The sequence below is a fragment of the Tiliqua scincoides genome, chromosome 2, assembly GCF_035046505.1.
Source record: "Tiliqua scincoides isolate rTilSci1 chromosome 2, rTilSci1.hap2, whole genome shotgun sequence".
Classification (NCBI taxonomy): Eukaryota; Metazoa; Chordata; class Lepidosauria; order Squamata; family Scincidae; genus Tiliqua; species Tiliqua scincoides.
In genome coordinates, this window is record NC_089822.1 from 55,691,108 (window position 1) to 55,693,384 (window position 2,277).

A 2,277-nucleotide genomic window follows, 5' to 3' on the forward strand; every position below is an offset into this window, starting at 1 on the left:
CCTTCAGTCTCTTGGAAGGAAGAATAAAATATGCAAAGCAATGCTGGAGTTATTATTTTCTGGCTTTTTGATGCACGTTGTGCATTGACCAGCTTCACAAGCAGGGTATCTGGCCTCGGCTGAAAGATCCAAGCCCTTCTTCGTGGTTTACAGAATCTCCTTAGATGCCACCTCAAAGGTAGATTGGGACAAAGTGCCCCCAAACTGCTAGCTCAGGTGTAGCTCCAAAAGCTCTATCTGAATGTTTAGGTCTGGGGGGAAGGGGAAGCACAGGAGGTAGTCCTGTGTCTTCTCATTTGGGGGGATCTGTGATAGTGATTAGGGTGAGAAATGCTTTTAATGGGGATGCCACCAACAGATGAAAACTCTGACCAGTTTTAATTGGAGGAAAACTTCATAGATTTCAAAGAGGGCCAACATTTCATTAAAGAAATTGTTCAATCCAAGAATTTAGGTTCCAAACTTCTGCAGGCTTTACTTGACAGTAAGCTCTGTTGCAGTGGTCCCCAAATGTTTTAGCATTTGGTTGGCAACCTTCAGTCTCGAAAGACTATGGTATAAGCCTACAGCACCCGCTATTCCCAGGCGGTCTCCCATCCAAGTACTAACCAGGCCCGACCCTGCTTAGCTTCTGAGATCAGATGAGATCAGGCATGTGCAGGGTAACAGTTGCTGCGTTTGGGATCACCTAAAAAAAGTTTCACTTTACCAGCCACTCAAGCCTCTGTGGCTATAATGGTGACCCAGGCAACAGCGCCCCCCCCCCCCCATAGCAGGTTGTTTAACCCTTGAGATGCATAGCCTAATCTACCCATGAAATTACCAAAAACTGGTTTGGGACCCACTGGTGGGTTGTATAGTTTACTTCAGCATACACTGAGCAGTTCTGAGCTATCTTTGACAGATCAGGAGAGATCATGGGGTGCTGGAGGACAGCTTGATAAACATGTCAATCGGTATGCAGGGCTACGAAGGCCAATTCCATGCTTGAGAGAATGTGAAAAGGGATGGAGAATAAAACGGCCAATATTATTGTACCATTTCACAAATCAATGGTAAGGCCACATCTGGGGTATTGCATCCAGTTCTGGTCAGCGCATCTCAAAGGACATAGTGGAACTGTAAAGGGTGCAGAAGAGAGCAAACAAAATGATGAGTGGGCAGGGGCACCACCCTTGTGAGAGAAGGCTACAATGGGGGTCTGCAGTTAGAAAGAAGGCGCATGGGGGCAGACATGATAGAGACATACACAATTATTTAGGGGATGGATAAAGGGAAGTTCTTTTCCCCCTTCGCACAACACCAGAACCAGCGGACAGCCACTAATATTGAGTGTCGGGAGAGTTAGAACAGACAGAAGGAAATTTGTCTTGACCCAGTGAATTATTAATCTGTGCAACCCCTTGCACCAGGATGTGGTGATGTCACCTGACGGCCTAGATCAGCGTTTCTCAACCAGTGGTACTCATACCACTGGGCTGGGCTGGGCTGGGCTGGGCTGGGGCACCTTCCTTATGAGGAAAGGCTACGGCTTTTGGGCCTCTTCAGCCTAGAAAAGAGACGTCTGAGGGGGGACATGATTGAGAACATACAAAATTATGCATGGGAAGGATAAAGTGGATAGAGAGATGCTCTTTACACTCTCATATAACACCAGAACCAGGGGACATCCACTAAAATTGAGTGTTGGGAAAGTTAGGACAGACAAAAAAGAAAATATTTCTTTACTCAGCGTGTGGTTGGTCTGTGGAACTCCTTGCCACAGGATGTAGTGACGGCATTGGCCTGGATGCCTTTAAAAGGGGACTGGACAAGTTTCTGGAGGAAAAATCCATTACGGGTTACAAGCCATGATGTGTATGTGCAACCTCCTGATTTTAGAAATGGGTTATGTCAGATGCAAGGGAGGGCACCAGGATGCAGGTCTCTTGTTATCTGGTGTGCTCCCTGGGGCATCTGGTGGGTAACTGTGAGATACAGGAAGTTGGACTAGATGGACCTATGGCCTGATCCAGTGGGGCTGTTCTTATGTTCTTATTCCACCAGTGGTACTCGAGGTGGTGTCTGGTAGTATGCATGGGACCCCCGGACCCTGCAGCGAGATCAGCAATGCAACAACAACCCCCGCCCCCCATAGTCACACCTTATGGGAGGAATTCTTGTGTCTTAATCCAATCACTGTTTAAGCATCTCCTGCAGTATTGTATGCAAACTTGAACTGCCTTCCATGATTTAGGTGTTGAAATTCAATTTCTGATTCATTGTATTGTACCTACA

General features: G+C 46.9%; 1 pseudogene; it reads right to left on the bottom strand.

Annotated features, from left to right (window-relative positions):
• Positions 1 to 560: 560 nt before the first annotated feature.
• On the bottom strand, positions 561 to 677 carry LOC136642586 (5S ribosomal RNA; annotated as a pseudogene).
• Positions 678 to 2,277: the final 1,600 nt, after the last annotated feature.